This window comes from Tenrec ecaudatus, chromosome 2 (genome assembly GCF_050624435.1).
Source record: "Tenrec ecaudatus isolate mTenEca1 chromosome 2, mTenEca1.hap1, whole genome shotgun sequence".
Lineage (NCBI taxonomy): Eukaryota > Metazoa > Chordata > Mammalia > Afrosoricida > Tenrecidae > Tenrec > Tenrec ecaudatus.
In genome coordinates, this window is record NC_134531.1 from 288,807,575 (window position 1) to 288,819,939 (window position 12,365).

Sequence of the window (12,365 nt, forward strand, 5' to 3'; positions counted from 1 at the left end):
AACGTCCCCATGCTTTTGAGTTCATAACTTTAATCACTATCTTCTGGGTACAATAGAGACTGTGTGAAAAGTTCATGTTCAGGAAGTATTTTAAAAGAAGAACTAAAAAGAGTTTCTGGTAGATTGTGAGCGAAGAGGAAAAGTCATGAGGAAAAGGATAAGAACTTGACATCACCTCAGGAACCAAGCCTCACAATGAAGACAAACAGAAAAGTCAGACTTAATAATAAATGTACTTGAAGCATCAGAGATTTAGCAAGATAATGAGGAATTACCGTCAATATTCAGAAAAATATATGTGTGTCTGCTCCCATGTAGCTGCTTTCCCCCTCAAGATATTTGGTGAGACAGAAAGGCTGGCTGGAAGGTTCAGCCATGCTTCTGACAGTCTCTTGGGATGGGGAGAAAGTGAGAGGGGATGATATAGTTCAGGGTCTGCAAAGAATACATCCCAGTCGTGAGAGCAATGAAACCACTCTTGGTATAGAATGAAATTTAACTTTCAAGTAATTTGGTTTATCTTCGAAAATCTGAGTTTTTGAAATTGGCCTAAAGTGACCCTGGATTACTAATGTTCACAGATGCCTCGCAGAAAGAAAGGAGATTCTTCTCTAATTATTAATAGCTGTTTAGTCATCAAGTGAAAAATTTTGAGAACAAGGTATTTTCCAGTATGGAATCATTGTCTCCATCTTCTAAAAGAAATCTTATTAATTACAAAAGGTACTTATGATAGTTAAGGTTTTATGCTAACTTGACTGGGCTGGGATTCTGAGTGGTTTGGCAGCTACGACCTAATAATCACACATGACGAGATCTCCTCAGGGGTGTGATGTGCTTCCAATATAAGTGGATGCTGTGAAAAGCTTGCTAGCTTTTTTGCTGGGCCTGGATTCTATATCTGGCTTGTCCATCTCATTCTTTGGACTTGAGCTAGTGACTTGCCATATTGTCTGTGCATCCTGGGAGTCATCAGTGCCCTCTGATCTTACCAGTTAACCTTAGATTCAGTCACCTCTACAGACTTGAAATTTGCTCACCTCTACAACTGTGTAAACCCTTTCCTTGATATTAACCTCTCTCTCTCTCTCTCTCTCTCTCTCTCTCTATATATATATATATATATATATATATATATATGTCACTGATTTTTCTTTTCTAGAGAAACAAATCTATGGCAATACTTTATTATAAAATCTGATGTACACTACCAGAACCAAAAAGACAAATAAGATCACTAATTAATAAAAATAGTCTTCTCAAAAATACCGTAACATTATCCAGGGCTTCAAATGATTTCTATATTTTATTATTATTTTTTAATCATCTACAGCCACAAGGAATTAATGGAAGTAGGGGAGAATGAGGCAGGTCCAATTACAGCAAACATACAAGATGGGGGGTGGGGGGCAGGTAGCAAGTTTGGTCTTAAACTTGGGGGTGAGAAAGTGAGGATCCTTAAGTCTGGGGTGTGGGACACAACAGGAAGAAGGTCTGGTCTGAGTGGGGCCTGAGGGTCCAGTGAGGGGAGGCTGCAGGGCCAGCCCCTCAGTGCTGAGGAAAAGACCCTTGACTTAGTCTCCTTCAGCCCACAGCCCGTCCTGGCAGTTGCTACTGCTGGAGATTCTGGAAGGAACTTTTGCCAAACTCTTAAGTACTGATCATAATGGCAAAGGAAGAGGGAGGCCCTGATGATATGGGCAGGAAGCCTCCAAAGAGCCCTTTGGTGCCCTATAGGGCCCAGAGCCTCTGCAGCAGCAGCTGGGTGGGATGGACCCGTGGTGGCCTCACACTCTGAGCCTCCACTGTGCCCAGCGGGTCCTGGCCCTGAGTCTTCACCATGTCGAAGGGCAGGGTCAGGGTGGCTGCCACCGTCTCTGAGATGCTGCCAGCCATAGAGCCCACAGATGTCTGATCCCTTTGACGTGGGCCCACTCAGCCAGCTCTTCGCCAGCTCGTAGTTGAACCAATTCAGGGCCAAGAAGGGCACACTCCGCAAGTCAGTGGGCCCCCAGCTCAACCACAGGGAGCCCAGCCGCCCTAAGCATGCTGCACCTGTAGCTTTGTCCTCACCAGCTCTAGGGAGGCTGACCACAGTCACAGTACCCAAGTGGGCCATAGTACCAGCCACCATGAGGGCACAGAGGCCAAAAGTCAAGGCTCGGCCACACAGGAAGGTCTTGAGTTGGTCATAGGCATTGAAGCAGGTGGCAGTGGCTGGCTCAGTCATCACCAGGGTGGCTGGGAGGCCGCTCCATAGGGTCCTGGTGCCCTTGTGCCGCATGATCTTCACAAAGGCACCCATGGTGCCGGTGAATCGGGTGGGATCCTGAAACCAGGGCACAGCGTGTGCCATGTGGACACAAGGACAGGACTGCAGGACAGGAGACACTTCCCTTCCCCACGCCCAGGGGTGTCTGGAAGGGAGAGGTGACCACTGCTCCAATGCCCGAGGCCACCATTCGTTGGAGAGGGCTAGTGCCCCCGGGGTCCTGGTCAGCCATCTAGTTGACCATCTCCATCCGATTCTGACTCTAGACTGGTGCTTGTGTGGCGCTGCACCCAGAACCGGGCGGGCCCATAGGAGCTCCACTGCCGGTGCAGGGTGCACAGGCCGATGTCTGTATTTTAAAAGAACAGAACACATGCTTGGTACCTTAAAAGATAGACATCACAAACAACAGTGAGCAGAAATAATATTTACCCACGCAATTCTAAGTCTTGAAATTATTTAAAAAATAATTTTAAAAAGAGTTTTAAAATACTTTTTTTTAGGTACAAGGAAACAAAAGCCAATGTAAAAATTTCAATGTAGAACTGGGTCTAAAAATGACATAGTAGATGTGGGGGAAAAAAAATCAAGCAGACATTCTAAAGCAGGGAGAAAAAAATAACACAGTAAAACTCAGTAGCAGAACTGAAATTTCAACCAGGAAGTTCATGAGCTCAACAGCTACTCTCAAAACCAGAGGCGGGGGTGGTGGGCGGGGTGGGGGTGAAGGGGGGGGATGCCACATTTAAAAGCTACAATTTCATCAATTAGAGTTCAGCCATTTTCAACAATTGTAGTTGTTAGGTTCTGTGGAGTGAGTCCCGACTCACTGTAACCCTGTGTTGAACAGGAAACAGCACGGGCTGGTCCTGTGTCACCCTCACAATCTCTTCTCCACCGGCTTTGAGTCCATTGGTACAACCATGGTGGCAATCCATCTTGGTGAGGGTCTTCCACCGTTGGGGGGGACCCTTTACTTTACCAAGCCTGGTCTCTTTTTTTCAGGACCCTTCTGACAACATGTGCAAAGTATTTGAGGCAAAGTGTCACCATCCTCACTTGCTAGGCATTTTCTAGTTGTACTGTCTCCAGGGAAGATTTGTTTGTTCTTCCGGCAAGCCACAGTGATCAATCGTCTTTGTCCACACCCTCATTCAAACGCACCACTTCCTTTCTAATATCCCTTACTCACTGAGGTAGTTAGTTTTTGGTGCCAACCTGGCCAATAAACACATGGGGGATTAATTGAAGGGCAGAGGGATAAATGGCAGTGAGCCTCGCCTTTCGAGTTTTTGGGTCTCTTGTTTTCTGATGGTCGGACCATGGTGCAGCTACTTTAGCCAGTTCCCTGCTTCAGCTGGCAAGGCTCACTTCCTGCAAGACATCCTTGAGGAGAAGCCGCATGGACCTACCCTGATGCAGCCCTGGGTAATGGAGCACCCGTGTGGAGACCTCTGCCAGTGCTGAGATGCTCACACATTCACTGACTCAGCTTTCCTCCTGCAGTCGGCATCATTGCGTGTGTTTTGTGAGATGGAGGAGGACTTTGTGGGTCGGTGTTGGACATATGGGTTAATGTTGGACTTGTGGGCTTGGGCAGCACTGGGTTGGGATGTTTCTTGATCGCACTTACCCTTTATATAGAACTTTCTCTTATCCATGAGTTTCTGTGGATTTGTTTCTCTAAAGTATGCAGACTAACACACTCCCTGTGCAGCGTTCTCAAGCATGTGAGGTGTTTGAAAGTCCCATGACTTGGGCCGGGTGCACCTTAGTCCTCAAGGTGACAGCAGTGCTCTCAGCACCTCAAAGAAGTCTTTCGCAGCAGTTGTGCCCAATGCAACACGCTGTTTGATTTCTTGACTGCTGCTTCCGTGAGGGTTGATCATGGATTCAAGACAAACAAAATTCTTGATGACTTCGATTATTCCTCCTGTTATCATGATTGTGTGCACTGGTCCAGTTGAGCACTTTTGTTTTCTCTGCATGGAGGTTGTGCTCGTTTATCTTCCTCAGGAAGGACTTTAAGTCCTCTTTTCTCCCAGCAAGCAAGGCTGTATCATTCGCCATTGCAGCTTGTGAATGAGTCGTCCTCCAATTCTGATACCACGTTCTTCTTACACTCCAGCTTCTCATATTATTTGCTCAGCAGATAGATAAGTATGGTGAAAAGATAACCCCCCGATACATGCCTTTTCTGAGTTTAAACCACTCCACCTCTTGTTCTATTTCACCTATATACAGTTTCAGCCTGAGCAGAAATAAGTGCTCTGGAATTCCCATTCTTTGCAGTGATAGCCACAGCGTGTTATGATTCGTACTGTCAAATGCCTTTTAATAGTCAATAAAATATAAGTAGACATCTTTCTGATAGTCCTGATTTTAGCCAAGATTCTATATTTTCTTCTGAATCAGGGTTAAATTTCTTACAGCTCCCTGTGAATGCACGACCATAGCTCTTGTTAACCATCTTCAGTAAAATGTTACTTGCTTGTGAAAATAATGATATTGTTCTATAATTTCCACATCCTGTTGGGTTCCCTTTCTTTAGAATGGGCACAAATATGGATCTTTAGCAGTGAGTTTTCTAGGTAACTGACTTCCCAATTTCTTGGCATAGACTAGTGAGTGCTTTCAGTACTGCATCAGTTAGCTGTAAAATTTTAATTAATATCCCTTCAATTCCTGGAGCCATGGTGCTCTTGGACTTCTGCCAGTAACATCGCCAGCCTCAAAATGACCACAAGTCCTTTGACGTTCACTAATTCCTAAGATATAGATATTTATGCCTACTATTTTACTTTTGACAACATCCCATTTTTCCTACATTCATACTTCATACATTCCAAGTTCAGTTATTAATGGATATTTTCAGCGGTCTTTTCTCATTTTTGAGTCAATGAAGGTCCTAAGAACTTTTAGTAAATGAATCAAAAGGGACATCAAATAAGATATATCACATTTCAACCTAACTATAAAGAGCCCTGGTGTGGTAGTTACATAATCTGGTGTCAATTTGGGACTTGAGAGGATTAAGAGTGAAGGGGTGGAATCTCGTCTGTCAATTGGGTCATAGCCAATGAGGTCTCTGTTGCCATGGCCTTCTCCTGAGGATTCTGGGAACTCCTGTATTTCCTAATTGGAGGCAGAAAACACTCCCTCTCTCAGCTTACTCCCTGCGAGACATAGCAACTGATAAGACATGCAGAACTACACTAGTGCCCTGAGCTAGAAAAGTCACATGGAGACCCTTTCCAGTGATGAGATGCTTGCAACGCCTCTGGATCCACAAGACTTCCCACCCACTAGCCTGCGATCTTCCTCCATTCAGTGTCATTGCAGGTGTTTTGTGAGTCTGAAGAGGACTTTATACATTGGTATTGGATTTACAGAATTGATCTGGACTGGGCTGGGATGTTTTCTCAATATTCAATTGTCCTGTATGTAAACCTCTTTCTTATACATATATGAGTCACTATGAATTTGTTTCTCCAGTCTACCCAGACTAGCACACCTGGTGGAATAGTATTTATGCTTTGGGCTGCCAACTGCAAGGTCACCAGTTCAAAATTACCAGCCGGCTCCAAAGGAGAAAAACAAGGCTTTCTACTCCCATAAAGAGTTCCAGTCTTGGAAACTCACAGGGGCGGTTCTACTCTGTTTTGGATAGCCACTGTATCTGTCTCTACATAGCTCTCTATCTGATACTAAGGCTATTCACTTCCCCCAACAATGGGATGTGAATGGGATTCACTGGTGACTTAATCTATTTGTAGATCCTGTAAAGTGATTTTGGGCTTCTACTGTCATGCATAGCTTCTGTAACCCAGAGTTTCACAAGTTAGGCTTTGATTCCATTCCCTCCTTCAGATTTGGATCATATTATTTACTGTTCTTGGTGTGCTTCTTTCATGTAGACTTAATTGACACCTCACTTAGGCAGATGCTTGTTTAAAGACAAGCCTTTAAGATTTGAGAATTTATTCTTTCTGATAGCCAGGTACCATCTAGTTTCTTCACCACACTTCACGACAGCATCCATATCTTCAGTGGTCAAAAGTCGGATCTATCTTAATGCACTGCTCAATAAAAGTTATATCCATGTGTGATACCTTGGGAATTACACTCAATTAGTTGACTGGATTATCACTATATTTGGGGACAATACTCACTGCCATTGATTTTATTCTTCGGCACAGCAACCCTACAGGACAAAGTAGAACTGCTCCGGTGAGTTTCGGAGATTGTACATCTTTGTTTTGTTATACGCCATTGAGTTGGTTACCATCCATAGATATCCTATGCGCAACAGAAAGAAACACTACCAGGTCCTGAGTTGTTCCTGCGTTCAAGCCCTTTGTTGCAGCCACTGTGTCAATCCATCTTGTTAAGGGCATTCCTTTTTTTCAATGCCTTTCTACTTTGCCAAGCATGATGTTCTTTTCCAGGGACTGGTCTCTCCTGACAATCTGTCCATAGTAGATGAGACCAAGTCTCACCATCCTCGACTGTAAGGAGCACTCTGGCTGTCATTCTTCCAAAACAGATTTGTTGGTTCTTTTGAAAGTCCATGGTACTTTCAATAGTCCTCACCACCACCATAATTCAGACACTCCATTCTTCTTTATACATGATTATGAGGGGGTTGAAAATACCATGGTTTGAATCTGAAACACCTTAGGCTTCAAAGTAAGTTTTCCGCTATTCAACACTCTAAATAAGTTTTGTGCAGCAGATTTATCCAGAACAAGGTGTCTTTTCACCTCCTGACTGTTGCTCCCATGCGCATTGTTGTGGGTCTAAGCAAGACAAAATCCTTGACAATGTCACTCTTTTCTCCATTTATCATGATGCTACCTAGGGGTCCAGTTGTGAGGATTTTGGTCTTTTGACATTGAGTTGTAGTCCATATCGAGGGCTGCAATCCTTGGTCTGTTTGTGGATCCTGTAAATAGATTTTACAATAAATGCTTTACATCAGCAAATGCTTCAAGTCCTCCTTACTTTCAGCAAGCAAGCTTGTGTTGTACGCCTCTCAAAGGTTGTTAATAAACCTTCCTCCAGTCCTGACGCTGCAGCTGCATTCTGCTTCATAAAATCTAGTTTTTCTGGTTATTACTCCAATACAGTTGGACTAATATGGTGGGAGGAAACAACCTTGACACACACCTTTCTTCATCTTAAACCACACTCTTTCTTCATTGTAAACCATACAGTATTTCCTAGTTCTGTTTGCACAACTGCCTTTTGGTCCATCTACAAGTTCTGCAAGAGCACAGTGAAGTGTCTTGGAATTCCCATTCTTCTCAAGGCTATCCATGGTCTGTTATGATCCACACAGCCAAATGTCCTGACATGGTTAAGAGCATTCAAGTAAATATCTTTCTGGTCTTCTTTGCTTTAAACCAAGACCCACTTGACATCAGCAATAATACTCCGTGCTCCACATCCTCTTTTGAATCCGCTCTGAACCCCTGGCGGCTCCCTGTCAATATACTGCTGCAACTCTTGTTTGATAATTGTCAGCAAAATTTTACTTGCATGTGCTATTAATGATATTTAATAATTGGAGCTTTCTGTTGTGTCATTTTTCTTTGTCATGGGCACACACATGGCTCTCTTCCAATTAGTTGACAAGGTAGCTGTCTTCCACATTTCCTGGCATAGATGAGTTAGCACTTTCCGTGCTCCATCAGCTTCCTGAAACATCCTGAGCTCTGGGGATCAGCTGACAATTTAACAGGAAGTGGATGAACCAGATGCAGGATACAGATCCAGCAGAAGCATGGTAGCGTCTGCACGCTGTCAATTTATACTAAGGGCACGCCACACCCTAACGGAAGCCTTCCTCAATTGTATCAAGGACCAAATTATTCCCACAATTGCTTGGCTGCTTCACAAAAGATTCTATCCGTGGAGTTGATCACACTATGTTACATTATAGTATGGGAAAATCCCTTGATGTAAACCCCAACTCGCATAAAGAGTTGGAGCCCTGGTGGTGTAGAGGTTACACGTTGGGCTGTGATCCACATGGTCAGATGTTTGAACCCACCAGCTGCCTGGGCAGAGAAAGAGTGGGTTTTTTACTCCCATAGACAGTTACAGTCTCAGAAACTCACAGCGGGTCACGGAGTCAGCACTGACTTGATGGCAGTAAGTTTGACTTAGAGTTTGGTTATCATAAAGAGTATGTTTCCTTTAATTAATTCATCTATCTTTTTACACTCAACCATTTTCTTACATCATTCTGCTATCTCAGAAGATTCATTATTCTTTACCATAATAATTCTTAATGCCACACCATCTAGGAGAATAATCTTGTGTTATGCTTAACTTGTTTCTAAAAATGTAGATTAAACATGATTTTTAAATGCATGTTAGCTTATTTTGTAATCAGTCACAAAGTGTAGCCATCATTGTCTTTGCTACATACATTTATGAAAACAATAGCAATGATTTAGCCAAATTATCTCCATGGTAAAGCCGTAGGACTTTAATGTAAATAGATGCTTAGAAATATGGGTAGAATGCTTGCTTGTGTCTGTCAACAAAGCAGACAAAATTATGAAACTGTAATGGTGATCAACTTTGAAAGAGAGTGAGTAAATAGATTTAGAAGGGCTAGGAATGAGAGCGATGTATTAGATAAAAGTCAAAGAGTTATAAAACTTGGTAGTTAGTAGAGGCTTACCGCATACCAAGAGATATAGTAGATTTCTTGCCCTTGAATCCTCACTTTATCGTTTATTATCTGTGTAATATTTGATAATTTGCTTAAGATCGACAGCCTTAGTTATGCAAGATATAAAATGGGGATAATAATATTTAATTCATAGAATTGTTGAGAGTTTTAAATTAAATTATATATATAGAGTGGTTATATTAAGTTAAGGCCTTGACAAATGCTGAGAAGGCTAGAATGGAGACTTTGCTGTCGTTAGGTGCCAGTGAGTCTGTGGTGACTCATAGTCGCTCTATGCACAACTGAATGAAACACTGTTCCCTCCTGCACCAGCCTTACAATTGTTGTTAAGTTTGAGCCCATTGTTGTAGCCGCAGTGTCCATCCATCTTTTTGGACATCTTCCAATTTCTCGATGGATCTCTACTTTACCAAGGATGACATCCTTCTCTAGAAAGCAGCCCCTCCTGATCACATGTCTCACCTGCTACAGAATTTATGCGTCACCAAATATCCAGTGTGGTTACTGATTTCTCTCCTCTGGTGAACGTTTATGTTAGCTATTGCACTCATATTTTATTTTTATTTTTATCAGTTTGCCATTTACTTTTAAAAGGTAAAGATGAGGATGGGGGAGGGAGGGGAATTTTTTTTATCACATATTTTATTTTTAATCGTCTACTTCTAAATTCTCTTTTTGAATCGTCTGTAACATTCTGAAGCATCATGACCGATTCTCATGGAATATGTTTTCTTTTGCAGCATTATAAGGGAGAACGTCAAGGTAAATATCAATGAAATGATGCAGTGTAAAAGTTAAAATACACTTTTTTTTGAGACCCTTGACTTACTGGACAGCCTTTGCAATGAATAGAGGGTTTCAGAGATGTCTTGCGAGCTGTGTGAGGAACATAGCAGAGGGATGGACTGGGAAAGAGGGATATGGGTTGCAACCAGATGAATAATTACTTTATGTATTACATTTGGACTTAGTGCTTGTCGTCATTAGTTATGCATGGACATCTAATCATCGTTCCTTGGGGGCATGTAGGAAGTGTAGTAAAGGGTAGATGACTGTGGACCATAGATGTTTCTGGCACCGTGCTGTGGGTGCGAGGACAGCCAGGACTGTGCCGGTTGAGGAGCACATGCATCTCACAAGATTGTAAGCTGATGACAGACCATATGCAGCTGTAGGAACCTTTGGTCTTTGGAACATTGCTCTTCCACCTCTGTGAAGTTGTCATGTTCTTATTGGGGTAGCAGTCAGACAAGGTAAATTGAGGGAACTGGGGCTAAGAGTTTAGCTAGTATGCTCGTGTGTTGTGTGTATGTGTGCATGTCTGTCTGGGAAAGTAAGTCTGGCCAGATGTCTAGAGAGGCAATTCAAGATAAAGCTAATAATATAAGCTCTCAGTCAATTTTTGCAAAGACACGTGTCCAAACATTCAGCAAAGGGAGGAGGAGTATGCCTTTACTGATGATCTAGTGTAAAAGCTAAAATACACTTGTTTGAGCCCCTTGAATTACTGGACAGCCTTTGTAATGATGGTCAATAGAGGATTTCAGAGGCCCGGAATGTCTAGCATTTTGGCAGCCAAAGCCCAAATCCAGGAAGTCCAGGCAGCAGGCGTCAAGAAGTCATTAATGCCCACATAGCCTGAACAGTAATAACCAAGATCCAAGCTTCTCAGTGATGAGGAGCAGTCTCAAGCACAAGTCTGCAATGTCGTCTTCTTAACTGGGTTCAGGATGTAGTTAAGGCTGAGTCTGCCATGGGACACAAAGAAAGACACCCAGCCGAGCAAGTTTAGTTCACCAAGTGTGTACCAGCAGATGAATCAATTACTGAAGTAACTGGCAGGGCAATTTGAGGACTGCTTAATTATGGCATGGAGTGCTAACTCGCAGGCTTCCAGGCACTTAGTGGGTTGTTGAGGATCCTGGTGGTGCAGTGGATTAAACATTTGGCTGTTTCCCACAGAGTGAGCTATTCAAACCCACCAGTCACTCTGAGCACAGGACGGGGCAGTGTACTTCTGTAAAGTTTACAATCTGGGAAACTCTATGGAGAAGTGACATTCTTCCTACAGGGGGCCGTGAGCTGGACATGATGTGACAGCAACAGGTTTGACTTAAAGGGCTCCTACTTTTTTTTTTTTTTTGGCTAGAAAAATGACAAACTCACCCTATCGAGTCAATTCCAACTCATAGCGACCTTATAGGACTGTGCAGAACTGCCCTTTTGAGTTGCTGGGATTTTAATATCTTTGCAGGAGAAAGAAGCTTGGAGAGTTCAAACCGCAGACCTTGTGCTTAATAGTCCAATGTGTCGACCATTATATCACCATAGCTCTGTGAGTGTGTGTGTGATTAACATTGATCAGCATTTTATGACCACTGCGCGCCTCTCATATGCACTCATTAATTATTGGGATTACTCAATAGGAGTTGGAAGCCCCAGTGGAGTAGAAGGCCAAGGTTTTATCTAACACACCCTTTCTCTCGATCCTTCCTCCTTCCTCTGCTATGTTCCTGGAGGTTACAGCTACCGAGATTCAAAGACCTACAACCTTTCCCAGAGAGGAGCATCTATTGGATAAAGACATCGTTTTCTTATTTCATCCACCTTCCTGGCTTGTCATTGGCAGATCGTTGTACTAAGAAGCTTTCTTCTCCCATTACTGTTCTTCCAAAGACCTCTTATACAGAGATAAAAGTGGTTGTGCCCTGGGGTGACAGAGGTAGGGGGTGGGTGGATACGTGTGGGGAGGGGCACTCTCTCTGCCAAACCTACTCCTTGAATTTTTTGCGTTTTGACACCACTCTCCCGGTGCGGATGCTATTGCTGGTTGACCAAGAGACGGACATCTGGCGAGTGCGCGGCAGCATGGGTGCGACATGACAACTCAGTGGGGCGGAGGGGGGTGGGACACACAGTGAGCAAAGGGCAGCCCCAAGTTTCACTCTTAGCTGTGCCATCATGTCACTGGAAACCGAGGTAGGCCGTTTGACCCTTCCCCCCCTTAGGGTTGGCTAGATCATTGAGATGGCCTTAAAAAGAGAAGAAAAAAGAAAAGGAAAAATAGAAAGACCATGATGGTCTCTGATGACATGAGAAAACTCTTACATATAATCTTAAGTCATACAACAGTTCACAGACTTGATGGAGACACTTGGCAGCGTCCGTGCACAGCGGAGACTCCACTTTTAACCTACCCCAAACCAAATGCTAAACCCACGCATGGAGCTGATTCTGACTCCAAATGGCCCAAGAGGTAGAAACTGCCCCAAAAGATAGAACTGGGTTTTCAGGGCCGTGACTCTTGGAAGAAGCAGAGTAAAACCTCTTCCCCACAGACCAGCGGGCATCTTCACACACCATCCTCTGATTGGTTGCACTGTTCTG

At 43.5% G+C, this 12,365-nt stretch overlaps 1 pseudogene; it reads right to left on the reverse strand.

Annotated features, from left to right (window-relative positions):
- Nucleotides 1–1,584: 1,584 nt before the first annotated feature.
- LOC142440638 (mitochondrial glutathione transporter SLC25A39 pseudogene) lies at nucleotides 1,585–2,504 on the reverse strand (annotated as a pseudogene).
- Between the last annotated feature and the right edge of the window lie 9,861 nt (nucleotides 2,505–12,365).